The sequence below is a fragment of the Pygocentrus nattereri genome, chromosome 16 (assembly GCF_015220715.1).
Source record: "Pygocentrus nattereri isolate fPygNat1 chromosome 16, fPygNat1.pri, whole genome shotgun sequence".
In the NCBI taxonomy this organism is placed as follows: domain Eukaryota; kingdom Metazoa; phylum Chordata; class Actinopteri; order Characiformes; family Serrasalmidae; genus Pygocentrus; species Pygocentrus nattereri.
The window spans coordinates 6,300,185-6,313,768 of record NC_051226.1 but is presented as its reverse complement, the minus strand read 5'-3'; the positions used below and the strand labels follow the sequence as shown (position 1 = coordinate 6,313,768).

The 13,584-nt window shown below is 42.6% G+C and overlaps 1 protein-coding gene and 1 non-coding gene across 10 annotated transcripts in view; both read left to right on the top strand.

The window, feature by feature from the left end:
• sema4d (sema domain, immunoglobulin domain (Ig), transmembrane domain (TM) and short cytoplasmic domain, (semaphorin) 4D) overlaps positions 1-13,584 on the top strand; it is a 129,026-nt gene that overhangs the window by 55,977 nt on the left and 59,465 nt on the right. For 3 of the 9 annotated variants that reach the window (XM_017723601.2, XM_037546054.1, XM_037546053.1), the window contains exon 3: positions 1,616-1,686. The exons of the other annotated variants lie outside the window; for them this stretch is intronic. The gene's annotated coding sequence lies outside the window, so the exon portion shown is untranslated. The remainder of the gene's footprint in view (positions 1-1,615; positions 1,687-13,584) is intronic. 9 annotated transcript variants of the gene reach the window in all.
• trnaa-ugc lies at positions 9,473-9,544 on the top strand. Its single transcript has one exon. It is a non-coding gene; the product is annotated as a tRNA-Ala (tRNA).

Here is a 13,584-nt window from a genome sequence, read left to right as displayed (position 1 = left end):
GTGACGACCCCATCAGCTCCTCCCTTAAAGTAAACTCACACAGCAGCCTGGTCTCTTCCTGTTCAGACAGATCTGTGTGTGTGTGTGAGTGTGAGAGAGTGTGTGTGTGTGAGTGTCTGTTTGTGTCAGGACTCTGTTAATGATGAGTATACGGCCCTGGAGGCGAGGGCGGGCTCTGTTTGTTTGGTGCTTCTGCATGTCTGTGTTTTGCTGTTATTATGCATTAGTCTCCATTCCGCTCATCATCTATTGTTTTAAAGGAAAACTCCAGCTTTTTAAACTTAATCCCCATCTGCTGCGTCTGTAGCGTACGCTTGATTACCACAGATTTCCCTCTGCTTAAATAAAGAACGGAGAATCTGTGGACTTGGAACTCGGCTACAAATCGCCGACTAACATTTGATTATTATTTCAAATTGATATCTGTGGTTGTAGTTATTCTGAGTTGATTGGGTGATGCTTGGTTACTCAACTAAAATATCTGCATTTTAGTCATTTGACTGCATTCATAACCCAACAGAAATATTTGTTTTACTGTAATGCCGATCCCGGTGGATTTAGTCGAAATTTCTACGTTCTGTAAGCATTTATGCATCAGGATTGGCACCGGCCCATTACTCCCACATCAGCGCATCCCTGCTTAAAGTAGAAAACAATGATCAGCTGCCGAACTCGGTGTATAAATGTTTGGAATACGTGACGACAAACACATCTATAAAACTACAGTTACGGTTCAATTGGTATCAACTTTCCAACATTGGATCAGTACAGTCAAAAAGCGAACTCCTCCCACTTCGCCTCACCAACGTTTGCGCTGCCTCCTGTCACCAGCAGCCAATCGCAGCGGTCATTGGAAATGAACGACCTCTCGCTGCTCTGTTGCATCACGTGGCTGCAGGTGGGAATGCAGGGTTAGGCTGAAGACTTCGCAGTGTTCCTTTAAAGCATGTCATCAGCATCTACTGTCATAACCCATCACATTACAAATAGTTCACATTGATTAACTCTGTTTTACCACCTCTCTCTCTCTCTCTCTCTCTCTCTCTCTCTCTCTCTCTCTCTCTCTCTCTCTGCCCCATCTCTCTCTCTCTCTCTCTCTCTCTCTCTGCCCCATCTCTCTCTCTCTCTCTCTCTCTCTCTCTGCCCCATCTCTCTCTCTCTCTCTCTCTCTCTCTCTGCCCCCCTCTCTCTCTCTCTCTCTCTCTCTCTCTCTCTCTCTCTCTCTCTCTCTCTCTCTCTCTCTGCCCCATCTCTCTCTCTCTCTCTCTCTCTCTCTGCCCCCTCTCTCTCTCTCTCTCTCTCTCTCTCTGCCCCATCTCTCTCTCTCTCTCTGCCCCATCTCTCTCTCTCTCTCTCTCTCTCTCTGCCCCCCCCCCTCTCTCTCTCTCTCTCTGCCCCCCCCCCCCCCCCCTCTCTCTCTCTCTCTCTCTCTGCCCCCCCTCTCTCTTTCTCTCCCCCCCCCCCTCTCTCTCTCTGCCCCCCTCTCTCTCTCTCTCTCTCTCTCTCTCTCTCTCTCTCTCTCTCTCTCTCTCTCTCTCTCTCTCTCTCTCTCTCTCTTTCTCTTTCTCTCTCTCTCTTTCTCTCTTTGTGTCTCTGTGTCTCTCTCTCTTTCTAGCTGGAGAATTTTTTAATTCTCTCTGAAGGAAGGATCCTGTCGTCTTGTTGAACATCGTGGAAGAGTTGCAGGTCAGAGTCTCCCTCTCGTTCTGCCCCCTTTTCTTTTTCTCCCTTTCAAATCACTTGTTTTGTGATTCGACTTTGTGTTTTTGTTTATTTAATTACTTTATTCTTCATGTCTTTGACCTCCTCATGGCCTTCCTTTTTGGAGTTCTGTGTTCTGCATAAACCCCAAATCTGCTTTTGCTTTCACTGAAGACTTGTGGTTTGCTTGCTTTGCTTTGCGTTGGTGGGTTTTCTCCTGATGTTTTTTCTGTTTTAAGAGTTTTCTGGCTTTTTGCTTTGCTTGGCTTTCAGGACAGTCCATCAAGAACAGCCTAGTCCAAACTGCCCAAAGGTCTGACTGACAGACTTTTCACTGTCAAAAATCCTTATTTGTGAGAATTTCAAGAAAATGATCATGCAAATAGTGCAGAAGACAAAGAGCCCTAAAATTTCACAATAGCCCGTCTCATTTGGTGCACCTGAAGCCCTGCAGTCGTTGCCTTTAGGGTGTCCCGTTTCTCATTTTGGTGTTTGAAATGTGCTCCATCGCAGCTCTGCGACTAGTCCTCGTCTTTAAATACAGCTTTTTAATGGCAAAATCCATTTATGGCTTTTATAAAGTTATTTCCAGCTACTGCTATGATGTTTATTATTTTCAAACACTGTGTCCACTCACTGTCCACTCTATTAGACACTCCTACCTTGTCAGTCCACCTTGTAGATGTAAAGTCAGAGACAACAGCTCATCTGCTGCTGCACAGTTTGTGTTGGTCATCCTCTAGTCCTTCATCAGTGGTCACAGGACGATGCCTACAGGACGCTGTTGGCTGGATTTTTTTGGTTGGTGGGCTATTCTCAGTCCAGCAGAGACACTGAGATGGTTAAAAACTCCAGCAGCACTGCTGTGTCTGATCCACTCAGACCAGCGCAACACACACTAACACACCACCACCATCACGTCAGTGTTACTGCAGTGCTGAGAATGATCCGCCACCCAAATAGTACCTGCTCTGTGAGGGTCCATGGGGGTCCTGACCACTGAAGAACAGGGTAACAGAGTATCAGAGAAACAGATGGACTACAGTCTGTAACTGTAGAACCACAAAGTGCAGCTATACAGTAAGTGGAGCTGATAAACTGGACAGTGTACAGTTGTTTTTTTTCTTGTTTAGCCCAGCTGTAACAGAGAAATATTCATAGCAAATGAGATTTTTTGTTATGTAATAAATCATTTATTTAGTCATTTAAGAAAGCAGATGTTATGGATCTTTAGTTATTTTTCCAAAACTAAATTTAGTTTGTCAAATTACGACAGTACGATTGGCGCGCAGTGCAGGCTGCATGGTGGGTGTGTTAACAGCCACAAATCAATACAATAACGGGATTTGGATTTAGATCAATACGCTGTTAAACAACACAAGGAACTGCAACGCAGTTCACTTACATTGAGAAATCTGAAGCGTCCTCAGGGCTTGGATGTTTCAAATTCTAGCTGGGGTATTTACCGGATTGCTCTGCAGTTTGTTGTATTGTTTAACAGCGTGCTGCTCTGACTCTCCCTCGCTGCTGTATTGAATTGCTGCCCATGTGTCTTGAAGGGTACTGTATCAATGAGACAGTGACTCAGACCCCTACAGTGGATGAGTGTGAGGGAGAAATTAGCATTTTACTGTTTGCCAGTGTCCAGGAAAAGCAGACGGACTGGTGCTGCCAGAGGATGCTGACAGTTTTCCCAGCAGCTCTCCAGAAGGTTTTTTTGTGTGCACTGACCCTAAATCACTGTGTGAAATCGGTCATGTGCTGCGGTGCTGAATAGTCCGCGAGAGGGACGCTGCCACTGCCTCTGTACTGTCTCGGAGAGTCCTGGGGCGACGTGGAGCAGCAGGAAGTGAGCTGATCTATGGCAGGGAAATCCGCTGTGTTTACGACATGCCTTTAATTCAGCCTGCAGAGAGAGGACCGTTTTATAGACTGAGACGAGTTTGCAGGACTACATACTACAATGCTGCTTTTTTTGAAAAAGCCAACTTGATAGTCTTAGTTTTTTTTCTTTATTATTCTGCTTATTATTCTCCTCCTCAGGCACAGTTTAATTTCCAGGGAATGCATCCTGGAACAGCCTGAAACTCATTCCAGTTGTGTAATAATGTAATAACATGATGACTATTTCAGTATTCAAATAAATAATTGATAATGTTTAATATACATGCTACAGTGCTTCTACCATAATCTCTTATTCCACCACAGTGTGGACTGTAGTCAAAGCTCTCTGTAGTCAGATCTCACGATCACACAAGTGTGGGATACCACAGCTATGGCCTAGCAACCACATGGCATACTGTAGCAACAGCATAGCAACACCTTAGCATCCATATGATATACCATAGCAATGGCCTAGCAACGCCTTAGCAACCGCAATGCATACCATAGCAATGGCCTAGCAACACCTTAGCAACCGCAATGCATACCATAGCAATGGCCTAGCAACACCTTAGCATCCACATGGTATACCATAGCAATGGCCTAGCAACACCTTAGCAACTGCAGTGCATACCATAGCAATGGCCTAGCAACGCCTTAGCAACCGCAATGCATACCATAGCAATGGCCTAGCAACACCTTAGCAACCGCAGTGCATACCATAGCAATGGCCTAGCAACACCTTAGCAACCGCAATGCATACCATAGCAATGGCCTAGCAACACCTTAGCATCCACATGGTATACCATAGCAATGGCCTAGCAACACCTTAGCAACTGCAGTGCATACCATAGCAATGGCCTAGCAACGCCTTAGCAACCGCAATGCATACCATAGCAATGGCCTAGCAACACCTTAGCAACCGCAGTGCATACCATAGCAATGGCCTAGCAACGCCTTAGCAACCGCAATGCATACCATAGCAATGGCCTAGCAACACCTTAGCATCCACATGGTATACCATAGCAATGGCCTAGCAACACCTTAGCAACCACAATGCGTACCATACCAGTGGCCTAGCAACACCATAGCAATCGCATGGCGTACCATAGCAATAGCCTAGCAACACCTTAGCAACCACGTGGCATACTGTAGCAACAGCATAGCAACACCTTAGCGACCACAGTTCATACCATAGAAATGAACCTAACACCTTAGCAACCACAATGCGTACTGTAGCAATGGCCTAGCAACACTTTAGCAACCACATGGGATACCATAGTAGTGACCTTCAGCTCCTTAACAGCACCCTGGGATAGTGTAGCAATAACATAGCAACCTTAGCTGCCGCTGTGGTATCCCAGGCGCCTAACAACCACCAGGCAATACCTTAACAACAAGCTAGATTAGCGTAGCAGCACAATAGCTACTATATAAACTTATTATATGAACTCATCAGTTATCAAAAACAATCAAGTGTTCTGCAGCTGGTTTAGCCTTTATTAGCTGGATTTGTCAAGTCAACATTCTCTTTCTAGTTTCTAAAAGATGGCAAAATGTAGACGAGCCCTCACCGTGAGGTGTAGCAGAGCAGAAACATTGCTAAATGACCAGGTTTCTTGGGAACTGTGGATTACAGGAAAAAAAGTCTTAAATTAGCTGTGCACCATTTAAATGAGGGGTTGTGTGTTACAGTAATACAATACACTAGTGAGTTCTCACAGGGGTCTGTGTGTTTGTTCCTCCCTGATTTCGTGTAGTGCTCGCACTGTGTGTGTGCGCGTGTGAGGATTACGGCAGCGCCAGGCCTCTGTGAGGACGGAAACTCTAGGAAACAGATTTGCTGTTAAACGCCAGCTCCTGTTGCGCTGCGCTCTCATTTACGTCCTGAGAGAAACTGGAAACTAAAGCTGCCCAGGTTACGCACATACACCCACGCAGACAGGAGAGCAGGAGGATCATAACTAGAACTCGCTAAAAGTAATCTGGCCCTCCAAGGTTAAACTTGATCTGTGTGTAGTGTTTTCATACACACACACACACACACACACACACACACACACACGAGGCACCTGCGGTAGGACATCATAACTCAGGCCTGTGATTTTTTGCCTCTGATCTTTACTGGCTCCCAGAATAGTGCTGTGGAGAGCAGGAGCTACACCCCTACAGACGAGCATGTCCCTGCAGGGTTCAGCGTTGACTTTTTCCTCAGAGCAAGTTGACTGAAAGTTCACCGTCCTGGACAGAGTTAAGACTGTCCTGAGCAAATGCTTTTAAACGCATTTTTCTAATATAAATAAAAGTAAATGCACAAAAACAGAAGTTATGTATAAACCTGTGCTTCGTTTTCAGCAAACTGATGAACTAATATTATAACATATATAATATATAATATTATAAGGTCAATTTTTAGTGTAGTATGACTATAAGGTCAGTTTTTAGTGTAGTATGACTATAAGGTCAGTTTTTAGTGTAGTATAACTATAAGGTCAGTTTTTAGTGTAGTATAACTATAAGGTCAGTTTTTAGTGTAGTGTAACTATATAAGGTCAGTTTTTAGTGTAGTGTAACTATATAAGGTCAGTTTTTAGTGTAGTGTAACTATATAAGGTCAGTTTTTAGTGTAGTATAACTATATAAGGTCAGTTTTGAGTGTAGTGTAACTATATAAGGTCAGTTTGTAGTGTAGTGTAACTATATAAGGTCAGTTTTGAGTGTAGTGTAACTATATAAGGTCAGTTTTGAGTGTAGTGTAACTATATAAGGTCAGTTTTTGGCATATTATAACTATTAAGTCAGTTTTCAGTGTATTATAACTATAAGGTCAGTTTTCAGTGTGTCGACCTTTTATTACTTCCATTCTTTTTAGTGAACTCACTTTCTCAAAGAAATCGTAAGGGAAAATTTACCCACTTCTAAAGTTCAGTCATTGAATTTGGTTTTGCATTTCCTGCTTCTTGTGGTCCAAGTAATCAAACACACTCCGTGATGTTGAGGTCTGGACTCTGGGGTGGTCAGTCCATTGTTCAGCTTCTTTGTTTGACGTGTCCGTCTCCTTTTCTCAGTGAGGTTCTTCTTGATCAGCTGCACGTCCTTTCAGACCCACAGCGCTGAGTGGTCTTCTCGCAGTGGAAGGATGGACAGAAACACCTGTGGATGTTTTCAGATCAGGAGATTTATGGAGTTTATTTTGTGCCAAAAGTTACAAAGAAAGTGATAAAATCCACAATATTGAGCATCAAAATGTCCGAAATTCATTATAAATACAATTGGAGTTAAACCAAACTTTTCCAAAAATTTTCCAAGAAGATTTCTACTTATTTTCGCTTGTTCGGGTATAAATGATTCACTCGTTTTCCAGTTTTTGCATGCAATTTTTTTTTCTGTTTACTGGTTTTGTTGATTCATTATTTATTTATTTATTTTTTTGCATATGTTTTTTCTCTTTTGCATCTGACTTTTAGTGTTTTTCATCAGGGGGTGGGACTTATAACCGGGAGTTCACTTGCAGTTTCTGTCGGTCGACTGGTTTGGTGTGGCGATTCTTATAAACGCAAAGCCACGCAGCCTGACCTGCGCCAGCATGACGGAGCACATCATACCGAGTGCTGCTGAGTGCAGCGTTGTGTAGCCGCATCAGATGTTATGAGCAATGTTTGATATTCTTTTAAATGGTTAAACGTGTAACGCATGTTTATGGGTCATTTTCAATTTGATTTTCTCCTCTCTCTGAAAGGGGAAAGCTTTCAGTGCTGTTTATCTGGTGGGGACAGTTTTGGTGTCTACCAGGTCTTCCAGGTGGTTGTTAGGAGCCCCATTTTCTATGTAGAAACATCTAGTTTTTCAGTTTTTACTTCTTTTTTTCTCTTTCCTAATTCGGTTGGATTATTTTAACGAATCTCCTCGGAAATAACTCCTGGGAACTAAGTGTACTTTGTCTGGGAATTAAATAATTGAGAGGTAGTCTCTGTCTTTGTTAGGGATAAGACCTCTAAACTAAAACTAAAAGATCTGTAGCATGGATGGGCCAAAATTTACCAAAGGATCGAAGGAACTAAAGTTTCTCTCTTACCTCGATGCATGTTTTTCTGATTTTGAATCGCTCCTCATAATACAGACGATTGCCAGCAACTAGTGAGACTGGCTAAATTCAAGTGAAGGCAATATACCTTGTTAACTACATGGACCTTCCCCGAGAAAGAATTTGAGCAAATGATTTTTGACAATCATAAATGTTCAACCCTTCTTTAACATCTCTCACTCTTGCATGACCTCTTCTGAAGTGCTTCCTTTTACTCTCCCTCTTTTTTCTCATCTGTTTCTCCTATTCTCTTTCCTGTTCTCCCTCCTCTCTGTCACCCATCTCAATTCAGTGCATCTGGTCCTGTTTAATTCATTTCCGAGGCTCTTAATAAGAGTGTATGAGAGTTTATGAGGAAGTTGTGGTGTTTTTACTGGCACCTCCTAAAGTCAGTAATTTCCCTGTGGTTAGGGGTTTAACAGACAGGACTTGGGGTCTGAAGGGGGTGGAATGATAGAACAGGATGTTTTACCTGAGAACTGGCTTTAATAGAACCACAATAATGCACAGGCACTCTGTGAGGCCTTTCTGTTGAATTATGACTTTAGAAGCAGTGGTGCACAGTAACTGAGTAAATGTAATTAGTTTCTATACTTAAGTATTTTTTCGTGTAGTGAAGTTTCTCCATTCTGGGCGACTTTTTCCTTTCACTCCACTACATTTCAGAGTCTAATATCCGACTTTTTCCTCCTACATTCTGAGAAATCTGTCGTTCCTTTTGGTTTCTGTGTGTATAAAAACGTAACATGTCAAAACGAAAGAAGCGCAAAGCCAGAGCACCAATCAGGGCCCAGCGGTCACTTTGTTTAGAGCTGGTTTTGACCTGTTGGTCATACCGACCCAGTGCAGCACGCGGTTCAACGTCAGCACAGCAGCGTAAAACTTTGGGAGAGTCTGTTCAACATAAATGATGAACTAACCTAACTTTGTGTAAATAGAGCTCAATATAGAAATATGTCCACATATGCAGTCGAGACTGACGCGGCTTTTTTCTGAATTTCTACAAACACCATTTCATTTTATAGTAAATGAGTTTGGGCTGGTTTATGTTTATGAACAGAGGCCTACAGATCAACATAGTAAAGGAGCTCATCTGTGATCCTGAGTTTAAAGCCAGTTTTTATTCAACTTAAACTTGGAACTAAGTTGTAAATAAATCTGAAACTGAAACTTTGCTTGTGTGTAAAAAGTGATTTCAGAGCCACTCGGTTCTCCCTGATGGAAACTGTTTACCTTCAGTGTTTTGTGCTTCTGATCATTTTAATAGACGTCAGCGTCACTAATTAATGACGTTCTATTAAAAGACTGGTTTACCAAGAGAGACGCTGGAGGACTTTCACCTGAAATGAGTTCATGAAGCCAGTCTGGTTATAAAAATGATAACAGGACATCAGAGCCAGAATTACTCTTTTAGTACTTTTACTTTATACTTAAGTACATTTGAAGGTAAATACTTTAGTACTTTTACTCAAGTGGAGGTCTAAAGGGAGGAACTTCTACTGTTACTGGAGTGATATTTTATCTTGGGTGTCTCTACTTTAACTCAGGTACATGATTTGTGTACCTCCTCCACCACTGTTTAGAAGTACAGTATCTGTCCCTTCTAATGAGTAAATGAATCTACTTTAAGGCTCTTACTAGAACTCCCTGTTAAAGCCCTTTATGGGTGAGTTAATGGTGGCTATTTCTGCTGTTTATCTACTCCTTTCTGTTTAATATGTTGTTGCATTTATAAGATATGTAAAGATGAATGTCATTTTGCACGAGAAAACACATAACTAGGAATAAGCCATACATACATCGGGCGGGGATGTAGCTCAGCGGTAGAGCGCATGCTTTGCATGTATGTGGCCCCGGGTTCAATCCCCGGCATCTCCACGCCTTCGGTCACTTTTAGGGGCAGTCGTGGGCTGGAGGTTAGGGATCTGGCCCTGTGACCGGAAGGTTGCCGATTCGATCCCCAGAGCCGACAGTCCGTGACTGAGGTGTCCTTGAGCAAGACACCTAACCCCCAACTGCACCCCGGGCGCCGTGGATAGGGCTGCCCACCGCTCCGGGCAAGTGTGCTCACTGCCCCCTAGTGTGTGTGTTCACTAGTGTATATGTGGTGTTTCACTTCACGGATGGGTTAAATGCGGAGGTGGAATTTCCCCGGTTGTGGGATCAAAAAAGTGTCACTTAATCACTTAATCAGTCACACCTTGTCACTCTGTTTAAACAAATTGAGTAGTGTGTAGAATGGTCCCCCACTCCTCCCGTCAGCTAAACCTTCCTGCAGGCCTTTTGCTGTCATTTGGGGGTTTTGCTTTGCCTTTCTGGCCAGTTTACAAGCAGTTCTGTCTGAAAGTTTCTCTTGGTCTGTCAGATCTGGCCTTGATTTCAACAGTACCCCTTAACTGATATTTCTTAATGATACTTCAGTGGAAGCCGAAAGCTGGTAATGCTTTCTTTTTATCTTTTTATAGCCTACTCCTGCTTTGTATGCATCAGTTAGCTTCATTTTCATTTACATTTACATGTTTTGCATTTGGCAAACGCTCTTTGCATCCAGAGCGACTTACAATTCGATCATTGTACACAGGAAGGCAAAGGTAGTGTTGGGAGTCTAGCCCAAGGACTCTTATTGGTATAGTGTATGGTGTTTACCCAGGCAGGGGATTGATCCCAGTCTACAGTGTAGGCAGAGGTGTTAACCGCTACACTATACTAACCACTGACTAACGATTTTCAGATCTTAAGCCAGCTGCTTAGACACCCGTGATTGGTAAGCGTTAGCCAACAATTTGTGTCCAATAATTTGTTACACCCTGAAATTTTCGTTACCTGACAATTCCTCACGATGGGTCTTGGCCTGCCTGTCGAGTCCTAATGAATCAGTTAACGCCTAACGAGTTAAGTTCTAAGACTTCACCAGCAAAAGGGCATCTCTAGCTTTTCATACAGCTGTATGGCGTAGCTCTGCTTTCACCTAAACCAATCCTTAACATCTGTTTTTGTTCACAAGGTCAAATTTCCTGTTACTGTTTTGTGAAATCCAAGACATTTGGCCACAACAAAGAGAGCAGACCAGAGAACGTGAGCAGTGAAGAAGTGTACATGTGCGCACTTTGAAGAGTGAATAGAGCAATCAGTGCTATTATTCCTCTGAAGAGTGTTTCAGGGCTCAGGTTTCTGTACCGCTGTTGCTAATACAGGTAGACAAGCTTTCACTCTAGCACACTGTACTCCTCTTTCCTGTTTGTCTAATGGGTTTACTCTTCCATTGGTACCGATTTTCTCTTTTCTTTAAATGTAGTTGATCAGTTAGAACTTTGCTGTTTTGGTTTCTTATTGGACATTTAAGGCAGATGTAGCTGACAAGGAATAGAAGCATATGTAGTCATTGATTAGCACTGCGTGCTTAAATCATTACACGCTTGAATTGAATTACATTAAGCTGATGGTCTATTTTTGCATGCCCCCTAGTGGCCATTTCATTGTCAGCATGGAAACCAGCTCTCGCTGTTTTTAGTTAATATAATACATTTTTTTCCTGTAACTTACCGGATTAACTGGAACGTTGTGTAAGATGCAGTGATTCTGTGTTGAGCTGCTAGTGAGCAATGAGGAGTAACAGGGAGGGTTGAGAACCCCCTGCTGTTAAAGCTACTTACACCTCGCCACGGCCAAGACAGCCATGTGAGACAAAACGAACAACTGTAGCTTTCTGCAGGACAACTGACAATAAAAAGGCAGCAAACACAAACACTTTTATAAATGTTGACTTGCTTGCTCATCTACACAGACTGTTTGAGTTCCAAAACACTGGCTAATGATGTAGTTCCAATAAACATTAATGTATATGGTTAATCATATAAGTTGAAATGGTTTCCACAAATTTCTCATGCAACTCATGCAAATGCAAACTTAGCATAGGTACATTTACATATGTAAATGTACATTTACATTGTTAATGTATATTGACATCGGAAATATTAATATAAATTTGCTTCGGCTTAAAATCGACTTCAGTAATGCATAGATGTCATAACAGAATCACATATTACACACACATACAATAAACATAGTACTTAAATATGCAGTAAACATATGTACAACTTTTCAGTGTAAAAGGCCCATATTATGACCATTACAATTATTTTAACTTTATTTCTTAGAATTAAATAGGCTGTTTTTGATGCTGTACCTTTAAGACGGAGGTGTGTAAATTAAGTCTGTTCTGATTGGTTGTCCTGTATTGTGCCTCATTCAACGAGCAGTCTGTAGTTAGTTTTTTGACATAATTTGTCTATAATTTTTTTTTTTTTTTTTTAATGACATCACAGAAACTGGGTTCAAAACAGGCTGTTTTCACAGGTTTCACGTATGGACTGTATGGAGTTGGGAGTGAATAGTGTGTTTTAGAACTGTTATAATGTTTACGTACTATAAAGACTTTTTACTGAGTCTGTCATTTTAAAGCAGTTAAAAACACAAGCACTGCTCACTGCTGCTCATCTCACTCTGACTGGACTTCACGTGATGCTCGCTGTCATGGGAACGTTTACTCTAAGTGCTGTCCCACGCATGCATGTCATTTTGCATCAGATTACTTGTAGTGAGCATGTAAACGAAGGTTTTCATCAGACTGTTGAATAGCGTGAGAATAAACACCTCAGTCTGAATCTGTTATCCGATTGTATTAAAGCGGATTGGCAAAAATCTTTGCATGTAAACACAGCCAGTTTGAACAGATAAACACACTGAATCTGACATTTTCAGTTACGATTTGAGATGCTTTCATATGAGATGCTGAAATCCATATCCAATCTGCGGCAATGCGACTTTTACCTGAATCCAGCTCCACATTCATCATAATTTCACACTGCTGAGACTAGGACTTGGGTTTCTGTACCAAAAAATTATTAGAGATATCGATAGAAATGGCCGAACGAGGCTGAAGCATCAAAGAAAGCGAAGAATAAAATATCCAAGGACACGATCCAAAGATGTACCCACGCCCTTTTTACAGCAAGCTTGAACACATTCTGGGTGATGAGCCCAGCTGTCAGTCAGTGAAGCTTCATGATGGCTCCTGTGATGCTGGTGAAAATGAAGCTGATCCTCCGGGAGCGACTGGCGTTCGTTGGCAGTTGTGATTGTTTACCTCTGGATGAGCCGCGTGAAGCTCTGTTCTTTTGCGCATGTGGGTCGATTTAGGAGCTGATATGTTCAGACTGATGTCACGTGCAGATCACATTTAAAAGATAATGTGAACAGCTAAACCAAAAAATCTGATTTGTTGAGACAATCAGGTTTGGGCCACTTTTACCTGCTATGTGAACGTAGCCCTGGTCCGTCGTGCTGCCCCCACAGTGTTTTCAGCTCAGTCAAGGTTAGACATTCATCCACATGTGCACCTGTTCTTCTTCCCTGTTAACAGCAAGTGTATTCTGAGCAATGCAGATGCCATCCACAGGCCTGTGTTCCACTGGAAGTATAACAATAGCCATTTAGCATGGCCTGTGATTGTGTCTTTCACCCAAGTCACCAGTTTCTCATAGTCTGCATGCTCTCCTTGACTTCTCTCATCGCTGCAGCACTGCTCTTGTGTTCCTCAACACCTGTTCGGCGGAGAACGATGCGTGTTGGTGGGAGCTTTGTCTAAAAGTGTCCCAAGCACGGCACCGTGGGTGACTCATCACAAGCCTCGTACGGATGACAGTAACGTTAGCAGAGCTGACCAGCAGTCCAGAGAATTCCCCACTCCTCCAGAAATAAACCCTCTAAATGCAGCTTCCTTTCTTCCTCTTGTGCTGGTCTGCTTTGGAGGCTGGAGCACGTTTTAGTTGACTTTGTAAAGTTTGACCTCCAGACCAGAATAGAGCTTCAGCAGCAGATGTTAAGAGTAGAGCTTGCAGTTTTTCAAACCAGCCTTT